Source organism: Oncorhynchus mykiss, chromosome 13 (assembly GCF_013265735.2).
Source record: "Oncorhynchus mykiss isolate Arlee chromosome 13, USDA_OmykA_1.1, whole genome shotgun sequence".
NCBI classification, from domain to species: Eukaryota; Metazoa; Chordata; class Actinopteri; order Salmoniformes; family Salmonidae; genus Oncorhynchus; species Oncorhynchus mykiss.
The window spans coordinates 13,557,078-13,573,444 of NC_048577.1; positions in this window are offsets into that span (position 1 = coordinate 13,557,078).

A 16,367-nucleotide genomic window follows, 5' to 3' on the forward strand; every position below is an offset into this window, starting at 1 on the left:
GAGCTCAAAGCAACACAAGCTGTTACGTGGAGTCCCTGACATTTGTATAAAAGACCCGATCTCAATATTGTATTTAGCTTTCACACTAGCACACCTAACCAAAGCCCACTGTTATCCTGAACATCGCTGAAAGCTAAACCCTTTGTTTCGTCTTCATACTTACTCAATGCACTGTGGCTTGTCGAAATGGTGCGCCGAAAAACGGTTTTATTATTTATTGCTTATGAATTTGGACCAAAGCCTCTGGCGCTCTTGGTGGTTCATACTTTGAACGAGGCCCAGTAGAATTTCAACGAGGGTTCGAGATGGAGGAGAGGAGAGGCCAAGATGGATTTAAGCTGTGGGTCAGTGTGGCATTTTTTCTCTCTCTTTGCAATAACAACAATTAGCCTGAAATTCCACGGATATAATAGTATGCAACCCAAATGCTTAAAATGTTTAAGCCTGACACTTTAGCCCGATTCCAGATCTGGGATCAGTCTAAAGTGTCAGGCTGCCGAGCTGCCAGAAAGGGATTTTCAACTGTTATTTAATGTGTCACTAGAGGTACTACTAGACTGATTCCAGATCTGTTTGTGCTGTCTAGCCAACTCCTATGGTCATACATGAAAACACAAACAGATCTGGGATCAGTCTAAAACACGGGTTCTCAATCCTGGTCCTGGGGACCCAAAGGGGTGCACATTTTTGTTCATTAAAATGCTTTGATGATTAGAGTCAGGTGTGTAGTGCCTGGGCAAAAACAAACATGTGCACCCCTTTGGGTCCCCAGGACCAGGATTGAGAACCACAGGTCTAAAGTGTCAGGCTGCCAGAAAGGAATTTGCATCCGTTATGAAATGTGTCACTAGAGGTACTACTAGACTGATTCCAGATCTGTGTGTGCTGTCTAGCCAACTCCTATGGTCATACATGAAAACACAAGCAGATCTGGAATCAGTCTAGTAGTCCCTCTAGTGACACATTTCATAACGGATGCAAATTCCTTTCTGGCAGCTCAGCAGCATTTTGAGGAAAACCATGAACTTGTCTTTTCTAAATATCATTAGACTGTCTTATTATGCGTGTGATTTGTGTTGTGATGGCTAACTCTCTCTAATGCCCATATGCTCCTGTCAACACATTTCATCACTTCTCACTTTTCTGGCCAAAGATCTGAAACCGAAACAAGGACTGTATCTATCTATTCTATTGTAAAATATAAACATTATTATATTGTCTTAGTATGCGTCAGATTTTTGTTGTAATAGCTAAGCTAGAGTCATTCCCACATTCCCACACGCTGTTATGTTGTCTCACATTTCTCCATCTTCACTTTCCCTTTTCTGGCAACAGACCATATCTGAGTAAACATTAGTTACATTTATCTATTGTGAAACATAAATAAACAATTCCAGAAAAGTAAGCGTGGAAGTATGTAAATAATTTCCTGTTACTCCCTTGTAGCCTACCAATAAGGCTTCAGTGTGGGCGGCAAGGTTTGAGGTCAAATTACTGTACCTTTGACCTCGAAGGTTGCACAAATGACGTTTTAGATTCAAATGAGAGAAAAGGAAACCTGAGCTGATGCCACAGTTGTTTCTCCTCCATTTGGTTACACAGCTGATCATATGGAGATGGACCTTTACAGTGAGTATATAGTGTTATCCTTCTGAACTATCCTTATCATTTAACAAGCAGGACATACAGCCATTAAACACTCCTTTAACTTGGTTATACATGTTATACCATGCCATCCATTGGCCTAGATATATGAATACTTACTTTGTAAAATACTTATGTCAAAAAAAAAAATTTTTTTTAGCAACCTATTTTCTTTTTAAATCACGTGTCAAACTCATTCCACGGAGGGCTGAGTGTCTGCAGGTTTTCCCTCCTCACCTTGTATTTGATTGCTGTATTAAGGTCACTGATTAATAAGGAACTCCCCTCACCTGGTTGTCTAGGTCTTAATTGAAAGGAAAAACCAAAAACCAACCGAGACTAGGCCCTCCATGGAATGAGTTGGACACCTCTGAATTTAAGTCAATCAACAATGGCAGTCAGTAATTTAATCCCAGTTCATATGCAGCAGTAGGAGAGAAGCCGTAACCCTGTTGATCCAGTGGAAGCATGTATGGCTTTGAGGTCTGTGTCTGCAGTATCACTTACCTCCTGCATGAATCAGATTTAGATCCTATACTAGGACGCATGCACACACACACACACACACATTATGTTCTTCTAGTTGGGACCTAAAATAACACACACACAAACACACACTCCAGCATAAATCATCCCCATCCTGTACTAAGACAGACCGACCAGAGAGACAGACCGACCAGAGAGACAGACCGACCAGAGAGACCGACCAATCAGAGTGAGAAAGACCGACCACAGAGAGAGACAGACCGACCACAGAGAGAGAGACAGACCGACCAGAGAGACAGACCGACCAGAGAGACCGACCAACCAGAGAGAGACAAACCGACCACAGAGAGAGACAGACCGACCAGAGAGACAGACCGACCAGAGAGACAGACCGACCAGAGAGACAGACCAACCAGAGAGACAAACCGAGCAGAGAGACAGACTGACCAGAGAGACAGACTGACCAGAGAGACAGACTGACCAGAGAGACAGACCGACCAGAGAGACAGACCGACCAGAGAGACAGACCGACCACAGCTGGGAGATCTTCAGAAGAATTCTTCACAGTTAATATTTTTCCACTGTTGAGACCACAGATTATGGGTCTGAAGGAGGGGGGGTCAAAAGTGCAAAGTGTGTGTGTGTGTGTGTGTGCGCATGTGTGTTGAAGCTGACAGTCAAAGCTGAAACAGGGGAGTGATTGGGAGGTCAATAGCCCCAGCTCATCCCTCTATCCTTCCATCCCCAAATTCCTTTTTTCCGTTCATCTCTCCATCCAAAAACCGCTGTCTAGTACGCCACATGCACATAAAAATATCAGGGGTTCTGAAAAAAGAAAACATCCCTTCTTCCCCCTTTTCCTTCAACATCTCTGTCCTCCAGATGGAAAGGCCATGTGGGGCTTGTGGGTTTGGATGGTGTGGGATAAGTGGAGCTTGGAACATGGAATGCCAGCGCCTCCGAGAGAATAATAACTGATTGATATTGGTGACGTGCCACCAGGCGGTTTGTGAAGTGTTGAGAGAGAGAGAGAGAGAGATGGGGATAACATGGTCAACAAACTAGTGGGATGACGAAGACTAAATAAGATGTAGCTAAGAACATCAGACAGACAAAAATAGCTCTCAATCCGTCACGGCAATCCTGGATAATATATCTAGATCAGGCCACTTGTCTTCAAGCGGTTGACTCATTTGTTGCTTTCCTCATGGATCGACCTGTGATCTTTATAGCGATGTGGTCGTTTTAGAAAGCAGGCACGTGATCAATCGATACAGAGCCCGTTACTGGTGTGTGTGAGGTGTTCGCGTTCCTCTAATTGACATGATGAAGACAGTTCCTGCTGGCAGTTGCCTTCCCTCCTGAGACATACAGTACAGTACGTTGACCTATAGGTGGGTTGATAACTCTCCACCAATCACTGAAGATGAGTGTGACTGTGAATTGTAATAATAAGTAAACCCATCCTTCGAGGACAAGAACAGAACTTATCCAATGTGAACGACGTAAACAAGGACCCAACAAGCTTTTGGTTTTGCTATTCAGGTCTCATATAAACCAGGCATCTTTTGATGAGCTGCATTGACCTTTACTTTCAGTTTAACAGCCATTTGACAGCCACCGGAGTGCTCCAATATCACACTTCCACTCTATGCTTTATAAAGTCACTGACTGGCTCTTTATCTTTCCAGACTAAACCAATAATAGCTTTCCACATACTTCCATAGCTTTCTAATGGGCACCATCTTCCTTAAACATTGGTTCATTATTGTCGGTCATCTTGGCCCTCGCCAAACAAAACCTAACCAGCATCCCTAAACAAACACACCACATCTCTATCTCGCTCTCTCAGTTTTTATCCTTCTCTCTCTCCTGCTCTCTCACTCTCTCCCTCCCTCTCTCTTCCTTTCACTCTCAATATCTTTCTTTCTGTCTCTTTATCGATCTCTCTCTGCCTCTCCTTCTCCTTTCTCCATGAGAACTTGACTCTCATAATGTTTACTGTTCACACTGAACAGTTTGGCTCATGATATGGCAGCAACCACTATTGTTTTGCTTTTCTTGGCCCCATGCATTAGCCCCAGGCAGACCTGGGTTCAAATACTATTCGAAATCATTGAAATTACTTCAGCTGGACTTGATTGAGATTGCCTGACGCAATGGAACCAAAAGAATAGTCGTAAAAGTGGAACCTGCAAACCCCGCCCTTCTGGCACTTCAGGACTTAAAGATTAAAAATAGTATTTCAACCCAGATCTGGCTGGCATTGCTTAAAAATCCTTCACAGATTACCTATTGGCTATTACACGTTGTTCATGTGTGGATCGGCATGCCAGTAGAAAGAGACTTGGAAGTGGAACATGGAGTCAGAACGTAGGACAAGAATTGGAGTTTAAAGATTTTTGTTGTTGTTGCCTTTCTCTGCAGTCTTGACATATCTTCCTTCCCCATTCAGGAAGACAGCCCAGAAGAAGGAAATACATTAAGAATACATTGCCAATCTGCCTTCACAGCAGAGATAAGAGTGAATTGCTTTTGCAGTAAATATCAGAGGGTGCGTTGATGCATGACACCCCCCCACCACTATACCTCATGGTCGTGCCGTGTTTGACTTCTCCATCGGTGGCTTTGCTGACGTTGGTAAGAACAACATTGGTGGTAACGGTCTGTGGGAGGTAGGAGGTGGCAGTGACTAAGGAATGTCCTGTCGACACACACACAAACACACACACTGTCAAGGGATATAAAGGTAGAGGAAGCAGTGATTCAAGTGGACCTGCAGAACAGAGAATTTTAAGAACTGAAAGCTGCCTGCTAGCAGAGTCAACATTCAGCTAATTAATGACTAATGCCATGGTACCAACACACGTAGAAACACACACACACACACAGGTATGCACATGCCCTACACTACATGCACGGCGCCGAACACACACTACACACACACAATATTACACACATATTTGTAGGCATGCACATAGGCGACAGAGAGCAAATATAGTATAGACTCAAATATATTATCGACCTAAATATAGTATCGACTCAAATATAGTATAGACTCAAATATAGTATCGACTCAAATATAGTATCGACTCAAAAATAGTATCGACTCAAATATAGTATAAACTCAAATATAGTATCGACTCAAATATAGTATAGACTCAAATATATTATCGACTCAAATATAGTATAAACTCAATTATATACCACGGGTATGACAAAACATTTATTTTTACTGCTCTAATTACGTTAGTAACCAGTTTATAATAGCAATAAGGCACCTCTGGGTTTGTGATATATGGCCTAAGAACATCCCTTAGCCGTGGTATATTGGCCATATACCACACTTCCTCAGGCCTTATTGGTTAATTATCCATTAGGCCATGCTCCATGGGGAGACAAACAAGATCGATGACGAGGCTCTCAGACATCAATGTAGAATAATTACTGAAATAAGCCCCTGCGAGTATCTTATGAAAACAAAGAGACTGAACCTGGCCTGAAATGACCATGACATACACACACGCGCACACACACACAAGCATTAGTGTGTGCACACACACACACACAAACTCACACACTAACACAGGAACCATTAGCCAAGAACACTGAGAGCCAGACGGTATCGAACGTGTCCCGAATCCAAGTGGAACGGTTATTGTGTAAATCTGCAGGACAGAAATGAGATGAGAATTAGAGCTCAGAGGTAGAAGGAGATGTAATGAGATAGTTACAGATGCAGGATCTTAATTTGATCACCCTGTTGCAGGAGAACTTTCCTGCAATGCATGAAATTTAAAAACTTGGAATGTATTTGTGTTTCAAAAAGGCTTCTGAAGTTTGACATTTCAGACTTGATTTTCCCTTATGAAAAATGTATCGACCCATACAAAAATGTCCATGAATGATAATCCACAAATATAATTCACATTTCCTGTTGCTGTATGATTATTTTCCTGCTGTAGCAAACTGGCTCAAATGAAGATCCTACGTCTGTAAGGGGATAATTATGAAGACTCATAAGAACATGGGTCTAATGATCAGTTGCTCATGAGGGGGCACTTTGGGCAGAGCAAAACGTGATTGAGGGTTGAATACCAAAAAGGTTGAAAAACACTAGTACAGCCATATCAACAACTTAACAATTCAACTTGATTATCTTTTTCAAAACTCATTTATCTTTTCCTTTGCCCCATTAGTAAGCCATTTGTTTGAATGACCACTACACTTGAGATGAATGACCACTACACTTGAGATGAATGACCACTACACTTGAGATGAATGACCACTACACTTGAGATGAATGACCACTACACTTGAGATGAATGACCACTACCTTGAGATGAATGACCACTATACTTGAGATGAATGACCACTATACTTGAGATGAATGGCCACTACACTTGAGATGAATGACCACTACACTTGAGATGAATGACCACTATACTTGAGATGAATGACCACTATACTTGAGATGAATGGCCACTACACTTGAGATGAATGACCACTACACTTGAGATGAATGACCACTATACTTGAGATGAATGACCACTACACTTGAGATGAATGACCACTATACTTGAGATGAATGGCCACTACACTTGAGATGAATGACCACTACACTTGAGATGAATGACCACTATACTTGAGATGAATGACCACTATACTTGAGATGAATGACCACTACACTTGAGATGAATGACCACTACACTTGAGATGAATGACCACTACACTTGAGATGAATGACCACTACACTTGAGATGAATGGCCACTACACTTGAGATGAATGACCACTACACTTGAGATGAATGACCACTATACTTGAGATGAATGACCACTATACTTGAGATGAATGACCACTACACTTGAGATGAATGACCACTACACTTGAGATGAATGACCACTACACTTGAGATGAATGACCACTATACTTGAGATGAATGACCTCTACACTTGAGATGAATGACCACTACACTTGAGATGAATGACCACCATACTTGAGATGAATGACCACCATACTTGAGATGAATGACCACTACACTTGAGATGAATGACCACTACACTTGAGATGAAAAAAAATCGGAATTATTTTGTGGATTATAATTAGTGGACATTTATGTAGGTGAAGATACATTTTTAGTTAGGGCAAATTAAGCCCAACATTTTTATTTAGAAATTACACATTTTAGAAGCCTTTTTAAACTTTGAAAACACTACAGGTTTGCATTTCCTGCTGTACAGCAAATTAGGATCTGACACCTGTAGCATATTGTGAAACTGTCTGTTCTCAACACCACTGGTCTGTCCCTGAAATTGAGCACTGTTGACTAAATTAGTCTGCAGGGGTGTGCCAGAGACCGTGTTTGCCTCAGTTTGGCTGTAATCAGTGTTGAGTTGAGCCCTAATGGTAGACATGTGTCTATTGGTTCTCTTGTTGATTTGACACACTCGTGTTCTGGTTTCACTTACTTATATCCAGTTTGTCTTAAACTGCATTATGTGGATCGGCTAACGATGTCCTCTGATTATCTCCATTTGATTGTGATTCTATTTAATAATTAGGGTGTGCTTATATAGTTCAGTTTCATTGTATGTACAAGTGGGTAACCTGTACTGGTGTGAGGTGTGAAATTGGAATGTGTTTTTGGCATATCCCATTCCCCCCGGAGACACCGTCAGTGAGTGGGGTCACAGCCAGGGATCAGCCATTATTGATGGTCGACCCTGGAGCAATAAGGGTTCATTTCCTTGCTCAAGGGCAGAATGACATTATGTTGTCGGCTCAAGGATTCGATCCAGAATCCTTTGGGTTACTGGCCCAACGCTCCTAACCTGCCAGGTTACCTGCCACTAAATCACATACAGAGTGAGATCTATCACTAGATTTCTTTGACAGTACTCCTCTATGCTTTCTGATACTCCCAACATGTTTTGGTGAGATATTTAGCCTATGCTCAGATCCGCAGATATATTGTAATGAAGCCTCTGAACTAATGAGCGAGACCGAAACTGATGTTCTTTTAACGTTCCCGAATTTCCATAAATAACCACAGGAAGATGTCTCCCACCCTGTCTAAGAATGTGTCTAAGAATTCTGTAAGGATTGCCGCAGTACAATAACATTGGCAAGCTAGTGACTTGAAGATGATGTCCTCTTGTAGCCTACCATTGACATTGATGTGTCTTTAATACCAGTGCCAGCAGTGCAAGAAATCATACTTCCCTACATTTGATCCACTTCACCAGCTGTACTTGGAATTGAGTGGCAATTTGCCTCACAAATAGTTTGATCATGATAGTAGATCCAGGCAATTGGCTGTATCAGAATTGGTGGCTGCAGGCTAAGTGTATCATGTGACAACCTGGTCTCAGACCATTTAGTATTATTCTGTACGTAAATCCAAGACAAACAATATGTTACGTTTTGTATGGTATGTATTAATTTGAAGATGTGGCAAATTACAATTCATATTAAATGAGGTTACGAATTTACAAACATACAATAATGTTACGAATTTGCTGAACGTATGATATGTTACGAATTGTATGATATGTTATGACTGCTGAAAAATTAATCAAAAGGCCACCCGGCCTATTTACATCCACCCCTTTTTATACTGCTGCTACTCGCGGTTTATTATCTATGTATAGTCACTTTACCCCAACCTACATGTAATAACTACCTCGACTAACCTGTACCCCCGCACATTGACACATTGACCAGTACCCCCCTGAATATAGCCTTGTTATTGTTATGTAATTTTTTGTGTTATTTGTTTTTTTAAACTTTAGATAATTTAGTAAATATTTTCTTAATTCAATTTCTTGAACTGCATTGTTGGTTAAGGGCTTGTAAGTAAGCATTTCACTGTTGTATTCGGCACATGTGACAAATAACATTTGATTTGATTTGAATTCTAGCTAGGTGGCTAACGTTAGGTAGCTTGCTAACGTTAGCGGGGCTAGGGGTTAGGGTTAGGGGTTAGGGTTGAGTTTAGGAGTTAAGTTAAAGTGTTAAGGTTAGGGTTAGGGGAAGGGTTAGCTAAAAGGATTAGGGTTAGGATTAGGGGAAGGGTGAGCTAACATTCTAAGTAGTTGCAAAGTAGCTAAAAAGTAGTAAGTAGTAGAAAAGTTGCTAATTAGCTAAAATGGTAAAGTTGTCCATTATGAGATTCGAACTTGCAACCTTTGGGTTATACGCCCATCCATCCACCCGACCAATCACCTTCTTTTTGTTTTTTCTTTGAGTAACCATCTGTCTTATGTAACCATACCAAACATAACGTAGCATACTTTTATTTTTATTTCATTTGCTAAATTAAGTTTCTCGGATTTACGTATACAATAATACGAAATTCTCTGAGACCAGGTTGCATGTGGATGCAGGCAATGGTCCATATCATCACATAGAGATGAGAACGCATAGCTCACTATTCTCCACCACTTCCAAGGTCAAGCTGTAACACGGTCTCTTAGGACACCCATTTGAACATGTTCAAAATAGCCCCCCCACCCCCCCTCTCTCTCGTTCTCTCTCCCTCTCTCTCTGAAGATAGTTTAACACAGCTTAGTCTAATGTTTATTGATTTTAATAACGCAGAGAGTATGTTGACATTTATCATGCTGTGTTGAGCTTACCTCAGCCCAAGTTTATTCTCTCTCTTTCTCTCTCTCTCTTTCTCTATCTCTCTCTCTCTCTCTCTCTCTCTCTCTCTCTCTCTCTCTCTCAATATTTATCATGCTGTGTTGAATTTACCTCAGCCCACGTTCATTCTCTCAATCCAATTTAAGGGCTTTATGGCATGGGAAACATATGTTTACATTGTCAAAGCAAGTGAAATAGATAATAAACACTGTGTGAAATAAACAATAAACAAATTACAGTAAACATTACACATACAAAAGTTCCAAAAGTTCCAAAAGAATGAAGACATTTCAAATGTCATATTATGTCTTTATTTTTTATATCATTTTTTACATGACCTTTATTTATTTATTTACAGTGTTGTAATGATGTGCAAATAGTTAAAGTACAAAAGGGAGAGTTTATCAACATTTGGATTTGTTTTTTAATTATTTGTGAGTCTGTAATCTGAGGGAAATATGTGTCTCTAATATGGTCATACATTTGGGAGAAGATTAGGAAGTGCAGCTCAGTTTCCACCTCATTTTGTGGGGAGTGGGCACCTAGCTTGTCTTCTCTTGAAGATGCCTATCCCACGGTAGTTATTGGGGTCAAATTTGTCTCCACTTTTGTGGATTGGGGTGATCAGTCCTTGGTTCCTAATATTGGGGAATATGCCAGAGCTGAGGACCATGTTAAGGAGGTTTAGTATAAAAGAGGTTTAGTTTCATTTCATTTAGGATAACATCAACCCCACAGGCCTTTTTGGGTTGGAGGGTTTGTATTTTGTCCTGTAGTTCATTCAATGTCATTGGAGAGTCCAATGGGTTCTGGTAGTCTTTAATTGTTGATTTGCTGTTTGTTCTTTGTTATGGAGGCAAAAAGATTGGAGAAGTCATACGTCTCCGTTTTGGATATAACTCTTCGTGTTGTTGTTTGTTTAGAGTTTTCCCATTCTCACAGAAGTGGTTAGATTCTATGAATTATTCAGTTACATTGACTTGATGTCTGATGTGCTGTTCCCCCATAGTGTTTTTCAAATCAAATCCAATTGTATTTGTCATATAACAGGTGAAATGCTTACTTTACAAGCCCTTAACCAACAATGCAGTTTTAAGAAATAAAAGTAACAAATAATTAAAGAGCAGCAGTAAAATAACAATAGCGAGGCTATATACAGGGGGTACCGTTACAGAGTCAATGTCCGGGGGCACCGGTTAGTCGAGGTAATTGAGTGAATATGTGAATGTAGGTAGAGTTTTTAAAGTGACTTAAGCATAGATAATAACAGAGAGTAGCAGCAGCGTTAAAGAGGGGGGCAATGCAAATCGTCTGGGTAGCCATTTGATTAGATGTTCAGGATTCTTATGGCTTGGAGGTAGAAGCTGTCTAGAAGCCTCTTGGACCTAGATTTGGTCGCTCCGGTACCGCTTGCCGTGCGGTAGCAGAGAGAACAGTCTATGACTAGGGTGGCTGGAGTCTTTGACAATTTTTAAGGCCTTCCTCTGACACTGCCTGGTCCTAGATGGCAGGAAGCTTGGCCCCAGTGATGTACTGGGCAGTACACACTACCCTCTGTAGTGCCTTGCGGTCAGTTGCCGAGCAGTTGCCATACCAGGCAGTGATGCAAATATTTGAGTGATTTACCATAGTGAAGGCGTAGGCTCAGGTTTTCTGGGTCTCCATGTTTTTGGTTGTATAGGTTTCTCAATCATTTTCTTAGGTTGTCTGCTTGAAATGTTTAGATTTGATCTATAGCATTTCTTAATGTTACTCAATTCCTTTGGCTTTGATGCCTCATGATTGAGTATTGCTCTGTTCAAATAGACTGTGAATTTGCTGTGATCTGATAGTGGTGTCAGTGGGCTGACTGTGAACGCTCTAAGAGACTCTGGGTTGAGGTTAGTGATAAAGTAGTCTACAGTACTACTGCCAATAGATGAGCTATTTGTGTACCTACCATAGGAGTTCCCTCGAAGCCGACCATTGACTATGTACATACCCAGCATCCGACAGAGCTGCAGGAGTTGTGACCTATTTTTGTTGGTTATGTTGTCGTAGTTGTGTCTAGGGGGGCATATGGGGGAGAGAATGCTGTCACCTCCAGATAGGTGTTTGTCCCCTTGTGTGCTGAGGGTGTCAGGTTCTTGTCCAGTTCTGGCATTTAGGTCGCCACAGACTAGTACATGTCCCTGGGCCTGGAAATTGTTGATCTCCCGCTCTAGGATGGAGAAGCTGTCATCGTTAAAGTATGGGGATTCTATTGGGGGGATAAAGGTAGCACACATGAGGACATTTTTCTCTGTTGAGATCATTTCCTTATTCATTTCTAGCCAGATGTAAAATGTTCCTGTTTTGACTAATTTAATAGAGTGGTTTAGGTCTGCTCTATACCAAATAAGCATACCTCATGAGTCTCTTCCCTGTTTCACAACTGGTAGTTTGGTGGATGGGACTACCAGCTCTCTGTAACCTAGAGGGCAACCAGTGGGTCAATCTCCTTTATACCATGTTTCTTGTAGGATGACAATGTCTGTATTTCCAATTTCTTTGATGAAGTCTGGGTTCCTGCTCTTTAGACCAAAGGAAGATGACCTCAGACCTTGTATATTCCAGGATGAGATTGTAAAAGCTTTATGTTCTATAGTGTCTAGTGTTGTTTTTGTTTGATTTAGGCCCGGACCATCCCAGTAGGTGTGAGCAGAGCATGTTGAGCATCTGATACATACCTATTAGGTTGCAGGATGGGGGATGGGTGGGTGTAATAGTGGGGGTTGGGCCTGTTGCTCTGCTCACGGCCTGGACATTATGACCTGCTGTCATGTTGAGGTCCTCGGGAGGCATGGGGTGGGCAGAAGGGGCATAGATCTGATATGGGGGGGCAATATAGAGTGTGGCCAGGGTTTGCTCTCACTCAATATTTATCATGCTGTGTTGAGCTTACCTCAGCTCAAGTTCATTCTCTCTCTCTCTCTCTCTCTCTCTCTCTCTCTCTCTGTCCCTCTCTCTCTCTCCCTCTCTCAATATTTAGCATGCGTTGTTAAGCTTACCTCAGCCCACATTCATTCTTTCTCTCTCTCTCTCTCTCTCTCTCTCTCTCTCTCTCTCTCTCTCTCTCTCTCTCTCTCTCTCTCTCTCCCTCTCTTAATATTTAGCATGCGTTGTTGAGCTTACCTCAGCCCAAGTTCATTCTCTCTCTCTCTCTCTGTCCCTCTCTCTCTCTCCCTCTCTCAATATTTAGCATGCGTTGTTAAGCTTACCTCAGCCCACATTCATTCTTTCTCTCTCTCTCTCTCTCTCTCTCTCTCTCCCTCTCTTAATATTTAGCATGCGTTGTTAAGCTTACCTCAGCCCACGTTCATTCTCTCTCTCTCTCTCTCTCTCTCTCTCTCTCTCCGTCTCTCTCTCTCTCCGTCTCTGTCTCTGTCACTGTCTCTCTCTCTCTCTCTCTCTCTCTCTCTCTCTCTCTCTCTCTGTCTCTCTCTCTGTCTGTCTCTCTCTCTCTGTCTCTGTCTCTGTCTCTGTCTCTGTCTCTCTCTCTCTCTCTCTCTCTCTCTCTGTCTCTTTCTCTCTCTGTCTCTGTCTCTCTCTCTGTCTCTGTCTCTGTCTCTGTCTCTGTCTCTCTCTCTGTCTCTGTCTCTGTCTCTCTCTCTGTCTCTGTCTCTGTCTCTGTCTCTCTCTCTCTCTCTCTCTCTCTCTCTCTCTGTCTCTTTCTCTCTCTGTCTCTGTCTCTCTCTCTGTCTCTGTCTCTGTCTCTGTCTCTCTCTCTCTCTCTCTCTCTCTCTCTCTCTCTGTCTCTTTCTCTCTCTGTCTCTGTCTCTCTCTCTGTCTCTGTCTCTGTCTCTCTCTCTGTCTCTCTCTCTCTCTGTGTGTCAATTCAATTCAAAGCGGCTTTATTGGCACAGGAAACATGTTTACATTGCCAAAGCAAGTGAAAAACACCAAACAATAAGAACAAAAACCAACAAAGTAAATTAAACAAAACAATCAGACATTAACAGTAAACATAACACACAATGTTTACATTACACACAATGTTTACAACAACAAAAAAACATTACACACACAATCTCTCTCTTTCTCTCTCTCTCTCACTCTCTCTCTCTGAATAAAACTGGCATCAGAAAGCTGGTGTTGGAGTGGACCCTTTGTAACAGAGTACAACTCACTGAACAGCACCACAATCCGGTAATAAAAACAATGCTGTGCAAGTACAACTGTCAAAGTTTGACATTGTCATTCATTTGGGATGTGAATGTAAATTAGCCTATAAGGATACTGGCCGGATAGATATTGTAGTGTATGTTGTTTTAATGGAATCAGGACTATTATCGGTGAAAGGTTTCAGTTATTCAAATCCTCAAAAGACTTGGTTCACACAAGCACCTTGTTGTCGATGTTAGCTGATGTTATAATCCGTATGGAAACCCCATCGAGGACTTCAGCAGGAGTTCTCAAACACTCAACGTAGATCCCAATGATAGAATAAAATTACTTCAATGTAGTGCCACCATGATTAATAACAATAGTACTGTACAATCAGAGATGCTTCTGAATTGTTTGTTGTGAGTAGGGATCTCTATTTCAGAACGTCTTTGATGATAAGGATGACACTTATCTTCTGATGCTGGGTTCTGGTGTTTATGCTCACTGCTTGTCTCTTACACACAGACTGTGGTTATCTGCCCTCTCCTCAACCCTCTTGAGGCCCTGATACAGGGTCAAAGCTGAATCCTCACTGTGCTCTGTGCCAAAACATTAGTGCTGTCCAGGGACCAAGCCTGGCGGAACCAGACTGAATGCTGCTCTGACTCACGAGCAGGCGAGTTCTGACTGGTTTAGCCAGGCTAGGGTCCAAGCCAAGGCATTGCCCTACTGAACTGGAAATCACTGTCTGCGGTTTTATTAGGTTACATATGGATATCATATATTATTGCACCATAGTCATGGTTACTGTTGCTATTATTAAGGTCACATCTCCTGGCATGTCGAATATGTCAATATTTATGTCTGGAATTTCTATGAATAAATCTAGAAGGGAATGAACTTTATCTAATTGAACTCTCTCTAAATTATTTATGATTCATGATTTTTCTCTCATTTAGTGTCAAAATCAGTTGCTCTTATGATGTTGATGTAGAGTTGAATTAAGGATAATTTGACCCAGATTGGAAATACTACTAACCTTTTTGACAGTAAAAAGCAGTTTGAAGTCAATACAGTGGTTAGCGTAGTTGTTGTACATTGTTTTCCAGAGAACATAGTGGAGCCACAATCTACCAGCACTTTGTCTTACATTTTAACAATATTTTTTTACTAACATGGTTCAAAAGTAAATGCGCTCTTTACATTGATTTTATGTTTTTATTTTGAGACTTTAACATTTGTAAAACTGTTTCAAAATGTACAAAAATCAGCCAAGTGTAATTGGGAAAGGTTTAGGCCTCCCTTCATTTTATGGCTCTCATAACATTGTTTGATAAATTCTTGGCGTGCTCGACAAAACATAATTTTTTACTTTTGCTGTCCATCTTTCTTTCTTTCTTTCTGAACTCAAATCAAATCGAATCTTTTGTAGTCAACTGTTATTCAGTTCTGAACTCTCTTTGTATTGATATTTGTATTGATTCTGGGCTCCATGTTGCATTGTGTTCAGTTCCAATCCAGTCCAGGCATTTGTCAAATTTCTCTGTCTTTATTGATGAACCTTTACAGACTTGCCGCAGTGTTTTATTTGTAAACCACTAACACGTCCATGTATGTGGCCCCGGTGGAGAGAGGCACCAGTCAGAGGAACAAGTGCTGGACTAATGTGTAAGGAAGAAATATAGAGCTGACATGTAGGTGGCCCCGGTGGAGAGAGGCACCAGTCAGAGGAACAAGTGCTGGACTAATGTGTAAGGAAGAAATATAGAGCTGACATGTAGGTGGCCCCGGTGGAGAGAGGCACCAGTCAGAGGAACAAGTGCTGGACTAATGTGTAAGGAAGAAATATAGAGCTGACATGTAGGTGGCCCCGGTGGAGAGAGGCACCAGTCAGAGGAACAAGTGCTGGACTAATGTGTAAGGAAGAAATATAGAGCTGACATGTAGGTGGCCCCGGTGGAGAGAGGCACCAGTCAGAGGAACAAGTGCTGGACTAATGTGTAAGGAAGAAATATAGAGCTGACATGTAGGTGGCCCCGGTGGAGAGAGGCACCAGTCAGAGGAACAAGTGCTGGACTAATGTGTAAGGAAGAAATATAGAGCTGACATGTAGGTGGCCCCGGTGGAGAGAGGCACCAGTCAGAGGAACAAGTGCTGGACTAATGTGTAAGGAAGAAATATAGAGCTGACATGTAGGTGGCCCCGGTGGAGAGAGGCACCAGTCTGAGGAACAAGTGCTGGACTAATGTGTAAGGTAGAAATATAGAGCTGACATGTAGGTGGCCCCGGTGGAGAGAGGCACCAGTCTGAGGAACAAGTGCTGGACTAATGTGTAAGGTAGAAATATAGAGCTGACAGTAGTGATAACAAGACGGGAAGACAGTAATACAGTAATACTGTAGTAATACTGTAGTAAGAACACATACGGGGCTTATAGAAACTCTACACCCTCTGGAACTTTTATCAC